This window comes from Equus caballus, unplaced genomic scaffold, assembly GCF_041296265.1.
Source record: "Equus caballus isolate H_3958 breed thoroughbred unplaced genomic scaffold, TB-T2T haplotype1-0000016, whole genome shotgun sequence".
In the NCBI taxonomy this organism is placed as follows: Eukaryota; Metazoa; Chordata; class Mammalia; order Perissodactyla; family Equidae; genus Equus; species Equus caballus.
In genome coordinates, this window is record NW_027222391.1 from 5,318,411 (window position 1) to 5,338,237 (window position 19,827).

Genomic DNA, 19,827 nt, shown 5'->3' on the forward strand with positions numbered 1-19,827 from the left:
CTGCTGGCTATGCCAGAACCACCTGGGGGACGGTCCGGAATCACCTGCCAGCCATGGCGGAACCACCTCTCAGACGTACCAGAACCACCTGCCGGAGAAGCTGGAAACACGTCCTGGACAGTCTGGAACCACCTGCCGGCCAAGCCTGAACCACCTGCCAAGCACAACGGAACAACCTGCCTGACACGCCAAAATCACCTGCGTGTTATGCCAGAACCACTTGGAGGACTCTCTGGGATGACCTGCCGGGCATGCCGGAACCACCTCTCAGACGTGCCAGAACCATGTGGCGGACAGTCCGGAATCACCTGTTGGGCATGCGCAACCACCTCTGAGACGTACCAGAACCACATGCCGTGCCGGCTGGAACCACCTACCGGACAGACCGGAATCACCTTTCGGGCATGCCGGAACCACCTGTCAGATGTGCCAGAAACACGTGCCGGAGACGCCGGAAGCACCTGCCAAGCACGTTGGAACCACCTGCTCAACTCGCCTGAACCACCTGCCGGACATGCCAAAATCACCTGCCGACTATGCCAGAACCACTTGGCGAACACTCCGGAATCACTTGCCGGGCATGCAGGAACCACCTCTCAGACATGCCAGAACCCCGTGCCAATGACCCCAGAAGCACCAGCCGAGCACGCCGGAACCACCTGCTCGACTCGCCAGAACCACCTGCCGATCACGCAAAAATCACCTGCCGGCTACGCCACAACCAGTTGGGGAACACTTTGGAATCACCTGCCAGGCTTGCTGGAACCACCTGCCAGTCATGCCAAAATCACCTGCCAACTACGCCAGAACCGCTTGGCGGACACTGCGGAAACACCTGTCGGGCCGGCTGGAACCACATCTCAGACTTGCCAGAAACGTGTTCATGAGATGCTGGAACCACACCCCGAACAGACGGATACCACCTGCCAGAACCGCCTGAACCACCTGCTGAGCACGCCGGAACCACCTGCTCGACTCACCGGTACCACCTCCCTGACACGCCAAAATCACCTGCTGGGTATGCCAGAACCACTTGGCGGACACTCCGGAATCATCTGCCGGACATGCCGGAACCAGCTCTCAGACACACCAGAACCAAGTGCCGGAGACGCCGGAAGCACCTGCCGAGCATGCCGGAGCCACCTGCTCGACTCGCCAGAAACACCTGCCGGACACGCCAAAATCACCTGCTGGGTACGCCAGAACCACCTGGCGGACACTCCGGGATCACATGCCAGCCATGGCGGAACCACCTCTCAGACGTACCAGAACCACCTGCCGGAGAAGCTGGAAACACGTCCTGGACAGACTGGAACCACGTGACGGCCATGCCTGAACCACCTGCCGAGCACGGCGGAACCACCTGCCGGACATGCCAAAATCACCTGCGGGCTACGCCCGAACCACTTGGACGACTCTCCGAAATGACCTGCCGGGCATGTTGGAACCACCTCTCAGACGTGCCAGAAGCACGTGGCGCACAGTCCGGAATCACCTGTTGGGCATACGCAACCACCTCTGACACGTACCAGAACCACGTGCCGTGCACGCCGGAACCACCTACCGGACAGACCGGAATCAACTTTTGGGCATGCCGGAACCACCAGTCAGATGTGCCAGAAACACGTGCCGGAGACGCCGGAAGCACCTGCCGAGCACGTCGCAACCACCTGCTCAACTCGCCTGAACCACCTGCCCGACACGCCAAAATCACCTGCCCGCTACACCAGCACCACTTCGGGGACAAGCCGGAATCACGTGAGGGGCATGCCGGCACAGCCTCTCAGACTGAACCTCGTGCCGGACACCACAGAACCACCTGCCGGACAGACCGGAACCACCTGCCGGACACGCCGGAACCACCGGCTCGACCCGCCGGAACGACCGCTGGACATGCAAAATCACCTGCCGGCTACGCCGGAAACACTTGGCGAACACTCCGGAATCACCTGCCGGGCATGCCGGAACCACCTCTCAGATATGCCAGAACCACGTGCCAATGACCCCGGAAGCACCTGCCGAGCACGCCGGAACCACCTGCTCGACTCGCCAGAACCACCTGCCGGACACGCAAAAATCACCTGCCGGCTACGCCACAACCAGTTGGGGAACACTTCGGAATCACCTGCCGGGCTTGCTGGAACCACCTGCCGGTCATGCCAAAATCACCTGCCAACTACGCCAGTACCACTTGGCGGACACTGTGGAAACACCTGTCGGGCCGGCCGGAGCCACATCTCAGACCTGCCAGAACCATGTGCATGAGATGCTGGAACCACACCCAGAACAGACGGAAAACACCTGCCAGACCCGTCTGAACAACCTGCCGAGCACGCCGGAGCCACCTACCTGACATGCCCAAATCACCAGCCGGGTATGCCAGAACCACTTGGCGGAAAACTCCGGAATCATCTGCCGGACATGCCGGAACCAGCTCTCAGACACACCAGAACCACGTGCCGGAGACGCCGGAAGCACCTGCCGAGCATGCCGGAGCCACCTGCTCGACTCGCCAGAAACACCTGCCGGACACGCCAAAATCACCTGCCGGGTACGCCAGAACCACCTGGCGGACACTCCGAAACCACCTGTCGCGCATGCTGGAACCACCTCTCAGACGTGCAGGAAGCACGTGCCGGACACGCCAGAATGACCTACCGGACAGACCGGAACCACCTGCCGAGCACGCCGGAGCCACCTGTTCGACTCTCTGGAACCACCTGCCAGACAGGCCAATATCAACTGCTGGCTATGCCAGAACCACCTGGGGGGCGGTCCGGAATCACCTGCCAGCCATGGCGGAACCACCTCTCAGACGTACCAGAACCACCTGCCGGAGAAGCTGGAAACACGTCCTGGACAGTCTTGAACCACCTGCCGGCCAAGCCTGAACCACCTTCCAAGCACAACGGAAGAACCTGCCTGACACGCCAGAATCACCTGCGTGTTATGCCAGAACCACTTGGAGGACTCTCTGGGATGACCTGCCGGGCATGCCGGAACCACCTCTCAGACGTGCCAGAACCATGTGGCGGACAGTCCGGAATCACCTGTTGGGCATGCGCAACCACCTCTGAGACGTACCAGAACCACATGCCGTGCCGGCTGGAACCACCTACCGGACAGACCGGAATCACCTTTCGGGCATGCCGGAACCACCTGTCAGATGTGCCAGAAACACGTGCCGGAGACGCCGGAAGCACCTGCCAAGCACGTTGGAACCACCTGCTCAACTCGCCTGAACCACCTGCCGGACATGCCAAAATCACCTGCCGACTATGCCAGAACCACTTGGCGAACACTCCGGAATCACTTGCCGGGCATGCAGGAACCACCTCTCAGACATGCCAGAACCCCGTGCCAATGACCCCGGAAGCACCAGCCGAGCACGCCGGAACCACCTGCTCGACTCGCCAGAACCACCTGCCGATCACGCAAAAATCACCTGCCGGCTACGCCACAACCAGTTGGTGAACACTTTGGAATCACCTGCCAGGCTTGCTGGAACCACCTGCCAGTCATGCCAAAATCACCTGCCAACTACGCCAGAACCGCTTGGCGGACACTGCGGAAACACCTGTCGGGCCGGCTGGAACCACATCTCAGACTTGCCAGAAACGTGTTCATGAGATGCTGGAACCACACCCCGAACAGACGGATACCACCTGCCAGAACCGCCTGAACCACCTGCTGAGCATGCCGGAACCACCTGCTCGACTCACCGGTACCACCTCCCTGACACGCCAAAATCACCTGCTGGGTATGCCAGAACCACTTGGCGGACACTCCGGAATCATCTGCCGGACATGCCGGAACCAGCTCTCAGACACACCAGAACCAAGTGCCGGAGACGCCGGAAGCACCTGCCGAGCATGCCGGAGCCACCTGCTCGACTCGCCAGAAACACCTGCCGCACACGCCAAAATCACCTGCTGGGTACGCCAGAACCACCTGGCGGACACTCCGGAATCACCTGCCGCGCATGACGGAACCACCTCTCAGACGTGCCGGAAGCACGTGCCAGACACGCCGGAAACACCTACCGGACAGACCGGAACCACCTGCCAAGAACGCCGGAGCCACCTGTTCGACTCGCTGGAACCACCTGCCGGACAGGCCAATATCAACTGCTGGCTATGCCAGAACCACCTGGGGGACAGTCCGGGATCACCTGCCAGCCATGGCGGAACCACCTCTCAGACGTACCAGAACCACCTGCCGGAGAAGCTGGAAACACGTCCTGGACAGACTGGAACCACGTGACGGCCATGCCTGAACCACCTGCCGAGCACGGCGGAACCACCTGCCGGACACGCCAAAATCACCTGCGGGCTACGCCAGAACCACTTGGACGACTCTCCGAAATGACCTGCCGGGCATGTTGGAACCACCTCTCAGACGTGCCAGAAGCACGTGGCGCACAGTCCGGAATCACCTGTTGGGCATACGCAACCACCTCTGACACGTACCAGAACCACGTGCCGTGCACGCCGGAACCACCTACCGGACAGACCGGAATCAACTTTTGGGCATGCCGGAACCACCAGTCAGATGTGCCAGAAACACGTGCCGGAGACGCTGGAAGCACCTGACGAGCACGTCGCAACCACCTGCTCAACTCGCCTGAACCACCTGCCCGACACGCCAAAATCACCTGCCCGCTACACCAGCACCACTTCGGGGACAAGCCGGAATCACGTGAGGGGCATGCCGGCACAGCCTCTCAGACTGAACCTCGTGCCGGACACCACAGAACCACCTGCCGGACAGACCGGAACCACCTGCCGGACACGCCGGAACCACCGGCTCGACCCGCCGGAACGACCGCTGGACATGCAAAATCACCTGCCGGCTACGCCGGAAACACTTGGCGAACACTCCGGAATCACCTGCCGGGCATGCCGGAACCACCTCTCAGATATGCCAGAACCACGTGCCAATGACCCCGGAAGCACCTGCCGAGCACGCCGGAACCACCTGCTCGACTCGCCAGAACCACCTGCCGGACACGCAAAAATCACCTGCCGGCTACGCCACAACCAGTTGGGGAACACTTCGGAATCACCTGCCGGGCTTGCTGGAACCACCTGCCGGTCATGCCAAAATCACCTGCCAACTACGCCAGTACCACTTGGCGGACACTGTGGAAACACCTGTCGGGCCGGCCGGAACCACATCTCAGACGTGCCAGAACCATGTGCATGAGATGCTGGAACCACACCCAGAACAGACGGAAAACACCTGCCAGACCCGTCTGAACAACCTGCCGAGCACGCCGGAGCCACCTACCTGACATGCCCAAATCACCAGCTGGGTATGCCAGAACCACTTGGCGGAAAACTCCGGAATCATCTGCCGGACATGCCGGAACCAGCTCTCAGACACACCAGAACCAAGTGCCGGAGACGCCGGAAGCACCTGCCGAGCATGCCGGAGCCACCTGCTCGACTCGCCAGAAACACCTGCCGGACACGCCAAAATCACCTGCCGGGTACGCCAGAACCACCTGGCGGACACTCCGAAACCACCTGTCGCGCATGCCGGAACCACCTCTCAGACGTGCAGGAAGCACGTGCCGGACACGCCGGAATGACCTACCGGACAGACCGGAACCACCTGCCGAGCACGCCGGAGCCACCTGTTCGACTCTCTGGAACCACCTGCCAGACAGGCCAATATCAACTGCTGGCTATGCCAGAACCACCTGGGGGACGGTCCGGAATCACCTGCCAGCCATGGCGGAACCACCTCTCAGACGTACCAGAACCACCTGCCGGAGAAGCTGGAAACACGTCCTGGACAGTCTGGAACCACCTGCCGGCCAAGCCTGAACCACCTGCCAAGCACAACGGAACAACGTGCCTGACACGCCAAAATCACCTGCGTGTTATGCCAGAACCACTTGGAGGACTCTCTGGGATGACCTGCCGGGCATGCCGGAACCACCTCTCAGACGTGCCAGAACCATGTGGCGGACAGTCCGGAATCACCTGTTGGGCATGCGCAACCACCTCTGAGACGTACCAGAACCACATGCCGTGCCGGCTGGAACCACCTACCGGACAGACCGGAATCACCTTTCGGGCATGCCGGAACCACCTGTCAGATGTGCCAGAAACACGTGCCGGAGACGCCGGAAGCACCTGCCAAGCACGTTGGAACCACCTGCTCAACTCGCCTGAACCACCTGCCGGACATGCCAAAATCACCTGCCGACTATGCCAGAACCACTTGGCGAACACTCCGGAATCACTTGCCGGGCATGCAGGAACCACCTCTCAGACATGCCAGAACCCCGTGCCAATGACCCCAGAAGCACCAGCCGAGCACGCCGGAACCACCTGCTCGACTCGCCAGAACCACCTGCCGATCACGCAAAAATCACCTGCCGGCTACGCCACAACCAGTTGGGGAACACTTTGGAATCACCTGCCAGGCTTGCTGGAACCACCTGCCAGTCATGCCAAAATCACCTGCCAACTACGCCAGAACCGCTTGGCGGACACTGCGGAAACACCTGTCGGGCCGGCTGGAACCAAATCTCAGACTTGCCAGAAACGTGTTCATGAGATGCTGGAACCACACCCCGAACAGACGGATACCACCTGCCAGAACCGCCTGAACCACCTGCTGAGCACGCCGGAACCACCTGCTCGACTCACCGGTACCACCTCCCTGACACGCCAAAATCACCTGCCCGCTACACCAGCACCACTTCGGGAACAAGCCGGAATCACGTGAGGGGCATGCCGGCACAGCCTCTCAGACTGAACCTCGTGCCGGACACCACAGAACCACCTGCCGGACAGACCGGAACCACCTGCCGGACACGCTGGAACCACCGGCTCGACCCGCCGCAACGACCGCTGGACATGCAAAATCACCTGCCGGCTACGCCGGAAACACTTGGCGAACACTCCGGAATCACCTGCCGGGCATGCCGGAACCACCTCTCAGATATGCCAGAACCACGTGCCAATGACCCCGGAAGCACGTGCCGAGCACGCCGGAACCACCTGCTCGACTCGCCAGAACCACCTGCCGGACACCCAAAAATCACCTGCCGGCTACGCCACAACCAGTTGGGGAACACTTCGGAATCACCTGCCGGGCTTGCTGGAACCACCTGCCGGTCATGCCAAAATCACCTGCCAACTACGCCAGTACCACTTGGCGGACACTGTGGAAACACCTGTCGGGCCGGCCGGAACCACATCTCAGACGTGCCAGAACCATGTGCATGAGATGCTGGAACCACACCCAGAACAGACGGAAAACACCTGCCAGACCCGTCTGAACAACCTGCCGAGCACGCCGGAGCCACCTACCTGACATGCCCAAATCACCAGCCGGGTATGCCAGAACCACTTGGCAGAAAACTCCGGAATCATCTGCCGGACATGCCGGAACCAGCTCTCAGACACACCAGAACCACGTGCCGGAGACGCCGGAAGCACCTGCCGAGCATGCCGGAGCCACCTGCTCGACTCGCCAGAAACACCTGCCGGACACGCCAAAATCACCTGCCGGGTACGCCAGAACCACCTGGCGGACACTCCGAAACCACCTGTCGCGCATGCCGGAACCACCTCTCAGACGTGCAGGAAGCACGTGCCGGACACGCCGGAATGACCTACCGGACAGACCGGAACCACCTGCCGAGCACGCCGGAGCCACCTGTTCGACTCTCTGGAACCACCTGCCGGACAGGCCAATATCAACTGCTGGCTATGCCAGAACCACCTGGGGGGCGGTCCGGAATCACCTGCCAGCCATGGCGGAACCACCTCTCAGACGTACCAGAACCACCTGCCGGAGAAGCTGGAAACACGTCCTGGACAGTCTGGAACCACCTGCCGGCCAAGCCTGAACCACCTGCCAAGCACAACGGAACAACCTGCCTGACACGCCAAAATCACCTGCGTGTTATGCCAGAACCACTTGGAGGACTCTCTGGGATGACCTGCCGGGCATGCCGGAACCACCTCTCAGACGTGCCAGAACCATGTGGCGGACAGTCCGGAATCACCTGTTGGGCATGCGCAACCACCTCTGAGACGTACCAGAACCACATGCCGTGCCGGCTGGAACCACCTACCGGACAGACCGGAATCACCTTTCGGGCATGCCGGAACCACCTGTCAGATGTGCCAGAAACACGTGCCGGAGACGCCGGAAGCACCTGCCAAGCACGTTGGAACCACCTGCTCAACTCGCCTGAACCACCTGCCGGACATGCCAAAATCACCTGCCGACTATGCCAGAACCACTTGGTGAACACTCCGGAATCACTTGCCGGGCATGCAGGAACCACCTCTCAGACATGCCAGAACCCCGTGCCAATGACCCCGGAAGCGCCAGCCGAGCACGCCGGAACCACCTGCTCGACTCGCCAGAACCACCTGCCAATCACGCAAAAATCACCTGCCGGCTACGCCACAACCAGTTGGTGAACACTTTGGAATCACCTGCCAGGCTTGCTGGAACCACCTGCCAGTCATGCCAAAATCACCTGCCAACTACGCCAGAACCGCTTGGCGGACACTGCGGAAACACCTGTCGGGCCGGCTGGAACCACATCTCAGACTTGCCAGAAACGTGTTCATGAGATGCTGGAACCACACCCCGAACAGACGGATACCACCTGCCAGAACCGCCTGAACCACCTGCTGAGCACGCCGGAACCACCTGCTCGACTCACCGGTACCACTTCCCTGACACGCCAAAATCACCTGCTGGGTATGCCAGAACCACTTGGCGGACACTCCGGAATCATCTGCCGGACATGCCGGAACCAGCTCTCAGACACACCAGAACCAAGTGCCGGAGACGCCGGAAGCACCTGCCGAGCACGCCGGAGCCACCTGCTCGACTCGCCAGAGACACCTGCTGGACACGCCAAAATCACCTGCTGGGTACGCCAGAACCACCTGGCGGACACTCCGGAATCACCTTCCGCGCATGACGGAACCACCTCTCAGACGTGCCGGAAGCACGTGCCAGACACGCCGGAAACACCTACCGGACAGACCGGAACCACCTGCCAAGAACGCCGGAGCCACCTGTTCGACTCGCTGGAACCACCTGCCGGACAGGCCAATATCAACTGCTGGCTATGCCAGAACCACCTGGGGGACAGTCCGGGATCACCTGCCAGCCATGGCGGAACCACCTCTCAGACGTACCAGAACCACCTGCCGGAGAAGATGGAAACACGTCCTGGACAGACTGGAACCACGTGACGGCCATGCCTGAACCACCTGCCGAGCACGGCGGAACCACCTGCCGGACATGCCAAAATCACCTGCGGGCTACGCCAGAACCACTTGGACGACTCTCCGAAATGACCTGCCGGGCATGTTGGAACCACCTCTCAGACGTGCCAGAAGCACGTGGCGGACAGTCCGGAATCACCTGTTGGGCATACGCAACCACCTCTGACACGTACCAGAACCACGTGCCGTGCACGCCGGAACCACCTACCGGACAGACCGGAATCAACTTTTGGGCATGCCGGAACCACCAGTCAGATGTGCCAGAAACACGTGCCGGAGACGCCGGAAGCACCTGCCGAGCACGTCGCAACCACCTGCTCAACTCGCCTGAACCACCTGCTGGACACGCCAAAATCACCTGCCCGCTACACCAGCACCACTTCGGGGACAAGCCGGAATCACGTGAGGGGCATGCCGGCACAGCATCTCAGACTGAACCTCGTGCCGGACACCACAGAACCACCTGCCGGACAGACCGGAACCACCTGCCGGACACGCCGGAACCACCGGCTCGACCCGCCGGAACGACCGCTGGACATGCAAAATCACCTGCCGGCTACGCCGGAAACACTTGGCGAACACTCCGGAATCACCTGCCGGGCATGCCGGAACCACCTCTCAGATATGCCAGAACCACGTGCCAATGACCCCGGAAGCACCTGCCGAGCACGCCGGAACCACCTGCTCGACTCGCCAGAACCACCTGCCGGACACCCAAAAATCACCTGCCGGCTACGCCACAACCAGTTGGGGAACACTTCGGAATCACCTGCCGGGCTTGCTGGAACCACCTGCCGGTCATGCCAAAATCACCTGCCAACTACGCCAGTACCACTTGGCGGACACTGTGGAAACACCTGTCGGGCCGGCCGGAGCCACATCTCAGACCTGCCAGAACCATGTGCATGAGATGCTGGAACCACACCCAGAACAGACGGAAAACACCTGCCAGACCCGTCTGAACAACCTGCCGAGCACGCCGGAGCCACCTACCTGACATGCCCAAATCACCAGCCGGGTATGCCAGAACCACTTGGCGGAAAACTCCGGAATCATCTGCCGGACATGCCGGAACCAGCTCTCAGACACACCAGAACCACGTGCCGGAGACGCCGGAAGCACCTGCCGAGCATGCCGGAGCCACCTGCTCGACTCGCCAGAAACACCTGCCGGACACGCCAAAATCACCTGCCGGGTACGCCAGAACCACCTGGCGGACACTCCGAAACCACCTGTCGCGCATGCTGGAACCACCTCTCAGACGTGCAGGAAGCACGTGCCGGACACGCCAGAATGACCTACCGGACAGACCGGAACCACCTGCCGAGCACGCCGGAGCCACCTGTTCGACTCTCTGGAACCACCTGCCAGACAGGCCAATATCAACTGCTGGCTATGCCAGAACCACCTGGGGGGCGGTCCGGAATCACCTGCCAGCCATGGCGGAACCACCTCTCAGACGTACCAGAACCACCTGCCGGAGAAGCTGGAAACACGTCCTGGACAGTCTTGAACCACCTGCCGGCCAAGCCTGAACCACCTTCCAAGCACAACGGAAGAACCTGCCTGACACGCCAGAATCACCTGCGTGTTATGCCAGAACCACTTGGAGGACTCTCTGGGATGACCTGCCGGGCATGCCGGAACCACCTCTCAGACGTGCCAGAACCATGTGGCGGACAGTCCGGAATCACCTGTTGGGCATGCGCAACCACCTCTGAGACGTACCAGAACCACATGCCGTGCCGGCTGGAACCACCTACCGGACAGACCGGAATCACCTTTCGGGCATGCCGGAACCACCTGTCAGATGTGCCAGAAACACGTGCCGGAGACGCCGGAAGCACCTGCCAAGCACGTTGGAACCACCTGCTCAACTCGCCTGAACCACCTGCCGGACATGCCAAAATCACCTGCCGACTATGCCAGAACCACTTGGCGAACACTCCGGAATCACTTGCCGGGCATGCAGGAACCACCTCTCAGACATGCCAGAACCCCGTGCCAATGACCCCGGAAGCACCAGCCGAGCACGCCGGAACCACCTGCTCGACTCGCCAGAACCACCTGCCGATCACGCAAAAATCACCTGCCGGCTACGCCACAACCAGTTGGTGAACACTTTGGAATCACCTGCCAGGCTTGCTGGAACCACCTGCCAGTCATGCCAAAATCACCTGCCAACTACGCCAGAACCGCTTGGCGGACACTGCGGAAACACCTGTCGGGCCGGCTGGAACCACATCTCAGACTTGCCAGAAACGTGTTCATGAGATGCTGGAACCACACCCCGAACAGACGGATACCACCTGCCAGAACAGCCTGAACCACCTGCTGAGCACGCCGGAACCACCTGCTCGACTCACCGGTACCACCTGCCTGACACGCCAAAATCACCTGCTGGGTATGCCAGAACCACTTGGCGGACACTCCGGAATCATCTGCCGGACATGCCGGAACCAGCTCTCAGACACACCAGAACCAAGTGCCGGAGACGCCGGAAGCACCTGCCGAGCATGCCGGAGCCACCTGCTCGACTCGCCAGAAACACCTGCCGCACACGCCAAAATCACCTGCTGGGTACGCCAGAACCACCTGGCGGACACTCCGGAATCACCTGCCGCGCATGACGGAACCACCTCTCAGACGTGCCGGAAGCACGTGCCAGACACGCCGGAAACACCTACCGGACAGACCGGAACTACCTGCCAAGAACGCCGGAGCCACCTGTTCGACTCGCTGGAACCACCTGCCGGACAGGCCAATATCAACTGCTGGCTATGCCAGAACCACCTGGGGGACAGTCCGGGATCACCTGCCAGCCATGGCGGAACCACCTCTCAGACGTACCAGAACCACCTGCCGGAGAAGCTGGAAACACGTCCTGGACAGACTGGAACCACGTGACGGCCATGCCTGAACCACCTGCCGAGCACGGCGGAACCACCTGCCGGACATGCCAAAATCACCTGCGGGCTACGCCAGAACCACTTGGACGACTCTCCGAAATGACCTGCCGGGCATGTTGGAACCACCTCTCAGACGTGCCAGAAGCACGTGGCGGACAGTCCGGAATCACCTGTTGGGCATACGCAACCACCTCTGACACGTACCAGAACCACGTGCCGTGCACGCCGGAACCACCTACCGGACAGACCGGAATCAACTTTTGGGCATGCCGGAACCACCAGTCAGATGTGCCAGAAACACGTGCCGGAGACGCCGGAAGCACCTGCCGAGCACGTCGCAACCACCTGCTCAACTCGCCTGAACCACCTGCTGGACACGCCAAAATCACCTGCCCGCTACACCAGCACCACTTCGGGGACAAGCCGGAATCACGTGAGGGGCATGCCGGCACAGCCTCTCAGACTGAACCTCGTGCCGGACACCACAGAACCACCTGCCGGACAGACCGGAACCACCTGCCGGACACGCCGGAACCACCGGCTCGACCCGCCGGAACGACCGCTGGACATGCAAAATCACCTGCCGGCTACGCCGGAAACACTTGGCGAACACTCCGGAATCACCTGCCGGGCATGCCGGAACCACCTCTCAGATATGCCAGAACCACGTGCCAATGACCCCGGAAGCACCTGCCGAGCACGCCGGAACCACCTGCTCGACTCGCCAGAACCACCTGCCGGACACCCAAAAATCACCTGCCGGCTACGCCACAACCAGTTGGGGAACACTTCGGAATCACCTGCCGGGCTTGCTGGAACCACCTGCCGGTCATGCCAAAATCACCTGCCAACTACGCCAGTACCACTTGGCGGACACTGTGGAAACACCTGTCGGGCCGGCCGGAGCCACATCTCAGACCTGCCAGAACCATGTGCATGAGATGCTGGAACCACACCCAGAACAGACGGAAAACACCTGCCAGACCCGTCTGAACAACCTGCCGAGCACGCCGGAGCCACCTACCTGACATGCCCAAATCACCAGCCGGGTATGCCAGAACCACTTGGCGGAAAACTCCGGAATCATCTGCCGGACATGCCGGAACCAGCTCTCAGACACACCAGAACCACGTGCCGGAGACGCCGGAAGCACCTGCCGAGCATGCCGGAGCCACCTGCTCGACTCGCCAGAAACACCTGCCGGACACGCCAAAATCACCTGCCGGGTACGCCAGAACCACCTGGCGGACACTCCGAAACCACCTGTCGCGCATGCTGGAACCACCTCTCAGACGTGCAGGAAGCACGTGCCGGACACGCCAGAATGACCTACCGGACAGACCGGAACCACCTGCCGAGCACGCCGGAGCCACCTGTTCGACTCTCTGGAACCACCTGCCAGACAGGCCAATATCAACTGCTGGCTATGCCAGAACCACCTGGGGGGCGGTCCGGAATCACCTGCCAGCCATGGCGGAACCACCTCTCAGACGTACCAGAACCACCTGCCGGAGAAGCTGGAAACACGTCCTGGACAGTCTTGAACCACCTGCCGGCCAAGCCTGAACCACCTTCCAAGCACAACGGAAGAACCTGCCTGACACGCCAGAATCACCTGCGTGTTATGCCAGAACCACTTGGAGGACTCTCTGGGATGACCTGCCGGGCATGCCGGAACCACCTCTCAGACGTGCCAGAACCATGTGGCGGACAGTCCGGAATCACCTGTTGGGCATGCGCAACCACCTCTGAGACGTACCAGAACCACATGCCGTGCCGGCTGGAACCACCTACCGGACAGACCGGAATCACCTTTCGGGCATGCCGGAACCACCTGTCAGATGTGCCAGAAACACGTGCCGGAGATGCCGGAAGCACCTGCCAAGCACGTTGGAACCACCTGCTCAACTCGCCTGAACCACCTGCCGGACATGCCAAAATCACCTGCCGACTATGCCAGAACCACTTGGCGAACACTCCGGAATCACTTGCCGGGCATGCAGGAACCACCTCTCAGACATGCCAGAACCCCGTGCCAATGACCCCGGAAGCACCAGCCGAGCACGCCGGAACCACCTGCTCGACTCGCCAGAACCACCTGCCGATCACGCAAAAATCACCTGCCGGCTACGCCACAACCAGTTGGTGAACACTTTGGAATCACCTGCCAGGCTTGCTGGAACCACCTGCCAGTCATGCCAAAATCACCTGCCAACTACGCCAGAACCGCTTGGCGGACACTGCGGAAACACCTGTCGGGCCGGCTGGAACCACATCTCAGACTTGCCAGAAACGTGTTCATGAGATGCTGGAACCACACCCCGAACAGACGGATACCACCTGCCAGAACAGCCTGAACCACCTGCTGAGCACGCCGGAACCACCTGCTCGACTCACCGGTACCACCTGCCTGACACGCCAAAATCACCTGCTGGGTATGCCAGAACCACTTGGCGGACACTCCGGAATCATCTGCCGGACATGCCGGAACCAGCTCTCAGACACACCAGAACCAAGTGCCGGAGACGCCGGAAGCACCTGCCGAGCATGCCGGAGCCACCTGCTCGACTCGCCAGAAACACCTGCCGCACACGCCAAAATCACCTGCTGGGTACGCCAGAACCACCTGGCGGACACTCCGGAATCACCTGCCGCGCATGACGGAACCACCTCTCAGACGTGCCGGAAGCACGTGCCAGACACGCCGGAAACACCTACCGGACAGACCGGAACTACCTGCCAAGAACGCCGGAGCCACCTGTTCGACTCGCTGGAACCACCTGCCGGACAGGCCAATATCAACTGCTGGCTATGCCAGAACCACCTGGGGGACAGTCCGGGATCACCTGCCAGCCATGGCGGAACCACGTCTCAGACGTACCAGAACCACCTGCCGGAGAAGCTGGAAACACGTCCTGGACAGACTGGAACCACGTGACGGCCATGCCTGAACCACCTGCCGAGCACGGCGGAACCACCTGCCGGACACGCCAAAATCACCTGCGGGCTACGCCAGAACCACTTGGACGACTCTCCGAAATGACCTGCCGGGCATGTTGGAACCACCTCTCAGACGTGCCAGAAGCACGTGGCGCACAGTCCGGAATCACCTGTTGGGCATACGCAACCACCTCTGACACGTACCAGAACCACGTGCCGTGCACGCCGGAACCACCTACCGGACAGACCGGAATCAACTTTTGGGCATGCCGGAACCACCAGTCAGATGTGCCAGAAACATGTGCCGGAGACGCCGGAAGCACCTGCCGAGCACGTCGCAACCACCTGCTCAAATCGCCTGAACCACCTGCCGGACACGCCAAAATCACCTGCCCGCTACACCAGCACCACTTCGGGGACAAGCCGGAATCACGTGAGGGGCATGCCGGCACAGCCTCTCAGACTGAACCTCATGCCGGACACCACAGAACCACCTGTCGGACAGACCGGAACCACCTGCCGGACACGCCGGAACCACCGGCTCGACCCGCCGGAACGACCGCTGCACATGCAAAATCACCTGCCGGCTACGCCGGAAACACTTGGCGAACACTCCGGAATCACCTGCCGGGCATGCCGGAACCACCTCTCAGATATGCCAGAACCACGTGCCAATGACCCCGGAAGCACGTGCCGAGCACGCCGGAACCACCTGCTCGACTCGCCAGAACCACCTGCCGGACACCCAAAAATCACCTGCCGGCTACGCCACAACCAGTTGGGGAACACTTCGGAATCACCTGCCGGGCTTGCTGGAACCACCTGCCGGTCATGCCAAAATCACCTGCCAACTACGCCAGTACCACTTGGCGGACACTGTGGAAACACCTGTCGGGCCGGCCGGAACCACATCTCAGACGTGCCAGAACCATGTGCATGAGATGCTGGAACCACACCCAGAACAGACGGAAAACACCTGCCAGACCCGTCTGAACAACCTGCCGAGCACGCCGGAGCCACCTACCTGACATGCCCAAATCACCAGCCGGGTATGCCAGAACCACTTGGCAGAAAACTCCAGAATCATCTGCCGGACATGCCGGAACCAGCTCTCAGACACACCAGAACCACGTGCCGGAGACGCCGGAAGCACCTGCCGAGCATGCCGGAGCCACCTGCTCGACTCGCCAGAAACACCTGCCGGACACGCCAAAATCACCTGCCGGGTACGCCAGAACCACCTGGCGGACACTCCGAAACCACCTGTCGCGCATGCCGGAACCACCTCTCAGACGTGCAGGAAGCACGTGCCGGACACGCCGGAATGACCTACCGGACAGACCGGAACCACCTGCCGAGCACGCCGGAGCCACCTGTTCGACTCTCTGGAACCACCTGCCGGACAGGCCAATATCAACTGCTGGCTATGCCAGAACCACCTGGGGGACGGTCCGGAATCACCTGCCATCCATGGCGGAACCACCTCTCAGACGTACCAGAACCACCTGCCGGAGAAGCTGGAAACACGTCCTGGACAGTCTGGAACCACCTGCCGGCCAAGCCTGAACCACCTGCCAAGCACAACGGAACAACCTGCCTGACACGCCAAAATCACCTGCGTGTTATGCCAGAACCACTTGGAGGACTCTCTGGGATGACCTGCCGGGCATGCCGGAACCACCTCTCAGACGTGCCAGAACCATGTGGCGGACAGTCCGGAATCACCTGTTGGGCATGCGCAACCACCTCTGAGACGTACCAGAACCACATGCCGTGCCGGCTGGAACCACCTACCGGACAGACCGGAATCACCTTTCGGGCATGCCGGAACCACCTGTCAGATGTGCCAGAAACACGTGCCGGAGACGCCGGAAGCACCTGCCAAGCACGTTGGAACCACCTGCTCAACTCGCCTGAACCACCTGCCGGACATGCCAAAATCACCTGCCGACTATGCCAGAACCACTTGGTGAACACTCCGGAATCACTTGCCGGGCATGCAGGAACCACCTCTCAGACATGCCAGAACCCCGTGCCAATGACCCCGGAAGCGCCAGCCGAGCACGCCGGAACCACCTGCTCGACTCGCCAGAACCACCTGCCGATCACGCAAAAATCACCTGCCGGCTACGCCACAACCAGTTGGTGAACACTTTGGAATCACCTGCCAGGCTTGCTGGAACCACCTGCCAGTCATGCCAAAATCACCTGCCAACTACGCCAGAACCGCTTGGCGGACACTGCGGAAACACCTGTCGGGCCGGCTGGAACCACATCTCAGACTTGCCAGAAACGTGTTCATGAGATGCTGGAACCACACCCCGAACAGACGGATACCACCTGCCAGAACCGCCTGAACCACCTGCTGAGCACGCCGGAACCACCTGCTCGACTCACCGGTACCACCTCCCTGACACGCCAAAATCACCTGCCTGCTACACCAGCACCACTTCGGGAACAAGCCGGAATCACGTGAGGGGCATGCCGGCACAGCCTCTCAGACTGAACTTCGTGCCGGACACCACAGAACCACCTGCCGGACAGACCGGAACCACCTGCCGGACACGCTGGAACCACCGGCTCGACCCGCCGCAACGACCGCTGGACATGCAAAATCACCTGCCGGCTACGCCGGAAACACTTGGCGAACACTCCGGAATCACCTGCCGGGCATGCCGGAGCCACCTCTCAGATATGCCAGAACCACGTGCCAATGACCCCGGAAGCACCTGCCGAGCACGCCGGAACCACCTGCTCGACTCGCCAGAACCACCTGCCGGACACGCAAAAATCACCTGCCGGCTACGCCACAACCAGTTGGGGAACACTTCGGAATCACCTGCCGGGCTTGCTGGAACCACCTGCCGGTCATGCCAAAATCACCTGCCAACTACGCCAGTACCACTTGGCGGACACTGTGGAAACACCTGTCGGGCCGGCCGGAACCACATCTCAGACGTGCCAGAACCATGTGCATGAGATGCTGGAACCACACCCAGAACAGACGGAAAACACCTGCCAGACCCGTCTGAACAACCTGCCGAGCACGCCGGAGCCACCTACCTGACATGCCCAAATCACCAGCCGGGTATGCCAGAACCTCTTGGCGGAAAACTCCGGAATCATCTGCCGGACATGCCGGAACCAGCTCTCAGACACACCAGAACCACGTGCCGGAGACGCCGGAAGCACCTGCCGAGCATGCCGGAGCCACCTGCTCGACTCGCCAGAAACACCTGCCGGACACGCCAAAATCACCTGCCGGGTACGCCAGAACCACCTGGCGGACACTCCGAAACCACCTGTCGCGCATGCCGGAACCACCTCTCAGACGTGCAGGAAGCACGTGCCGGACACGCCGGAATGACCTACCGGACAGACCGGAACCACCTGCCGAGCACGCCGGAGCCACCTGTTCGTCTCTCTGGAACCACCTGCCAGACAGGCCAATATCAACTGCTGGCTATGCCAGAACCACCTGGGGGACGGTCCGGAATCACCTGCCAGCCATGGCGGAACCACCTCTCAGACGTACCAGAACCACCTGCCGGAGAAGCTGGAAACACGTCCTGGACAGTCTGGAACCACCTGCCGGCCAAGCCTGAACCACCTGCCAAGCACAACGGAACAACCTGCCTGACACGCCAAAATCACCTGCGTGTTATGCCAGAACCACTTGGAGGACTCTCTGGGATGACCTGCCGGGCATGCCGGAACCACCTCTCAGACGTGCCAGAACCATGTGGCGGACAGTCCGGAATCACCTGTTGGGCATGCGCAACCACCTCTGAGACGTACCAGAACCACATGCCGTGCCGGCTGGAACCACCTACCGGACAGACCGGAATCACCTTTCGGGCATGCCGGAACCACCTGTCAGATGTGCCAGAAACACGTGCCGGAGACGCCGGAAGCACCTGCCAAGCACGTTGGAACCACCTGCTCAACTCGCCTGAACCACCTGCCGGACATGCCAAAATCACCTGCCGACTATGCCAGAACCACTTGGCGAACACTCCGGAATCACTTGCCGGGCATGCAGGAACCACCTCTCAGACATGCCAGAACCCCGTGCCAATGACCCCGGAAGCACCAGCCGAGCACGCCGGAACCACCTGCTCGACTCGCCAGAACCACCTGCCGATCACGCAAAAATCACCTGCCGGCTACGCCACAACCAGTTGGGGAACACTTTGGAATCACCTGCCAGGCTTGCTGGAACCACCTGCCAGTCATGCCAAAATCACCTGCCAACTACGCCAGAACCGCTTGGCGGACACTGCGGAAACACCTGTCGGGCCGGCTGGAACCACATCTCAGACTTGCCAGAAACGTGTTCATGAGATGCTGGAACCACACCCCGAACAGACGGATACCACCTGCCAGAACCGCCTGAACCACCTGCTGAGCACGCCGGAACCACCTGCTCGACTCACCGGTACCACCTGCCTGACACGCCAAAATCACCTGCTGGGTATGCCAGAACCACTTGGCGGACACTCCGGAATCATCTGCCGGACATGCCGGAACCAGCTCTCAGACACACCAGAACCAAGTGCCGGAGACGCCGGAAGCACCTGCCGAGCATGCCGGAGCCACCTGCTCGACTCGCCACAAACACCTGCCGGACACGCCAAAATCACCTGCTGGGTACGCCAGAACCACCTGGCGGACACTCCGGGATCACCTGCCAGCCATGGCGG